Source organism: Galeopterus variegatus, unplaced genomic scaffold, assembly GCF_000696425.1.
Source record: "Galeopterus variegatus unplaced genomic scaffold, G_variegatus-3.0.2 Scaffold133, whole genome shotgun sequence".
Taxonomy (NCBI): Eukaryota; Metazoa; Chordata; class Mammalia; order Dermoptera; family Cynocephalidae; genus Galeopterus; species Galeopterus variegatus.
Genome location: NW_007726244.1, coordinates 937671 through 938474, shown reverse-complemented (window position 1 = coordinate 938474; position 804 = coordinate 937671).

The window sequence follows — 804 nt, the reverse complement described above, 5'->3', positions numbered from 1 at the left end:
GACAGTGAGGGCGTAAAGTTTTTTTCTGAACCTGGTTGGGGAGGGGGTGAAGATGGGACGGCCATGCAGCCGAGGAGTTAAACCCAAGGACGGGTTGAGCCCGTGGCTTGATTGAGCTCCTGTGGAAGTTACTCTGTTTTCTCCAAGGGCTGCATTAGTATCTCACGACAAAGATCTTCGGGAGGTTCCCTCACTCCTCAAGGTGACTGGGGCATCACTCGCCGAGCTGAAGTAGGTGACTCCAGCCCTCAAGTGTCTGAGCTCACTCTACGGGGAAGACCGCAGAAGTCTTTTGTCAACCTGAGGAGTGATGTCAGATTTAATTTCACTGCCAAGGGCTTCATATCTAGGAAGAAATGTATTCTAGACCCTGAATAACTCCTGTTGTTATTTGTGGTCTCTGAGATCAGGTCTTTTGTGATAATCTTTCGTGACATTGGGTACAGCCACACACACTCCCTGTCCCCAGTTGAGAGATGACTGGCTTGGTCCATGTCAGCATCAAGGCAATCCATGGCTTGTTCTCCTCCTTAGTGCGAATATATCTCCCTTGAGATTTGGCTTCAGACTTACAATGGGAAATGGGAGAAAATGGAAAACATCTCACCTTACATGTACCCTGAGTACACCTGTGTATACCTTAAATACTCACATTTATTTTAGCCCTCACCACTCAGTTGGTACAATAATTATTGGATTATGTGCCTGTATCCCTGTTTTAGCTAGAACTTCTTTTTGCAACTGTGAGAACTTGAGGCTCATGTAACTGAAAGACCAGACACGAGGGAAAGCTTCAGGCATGAC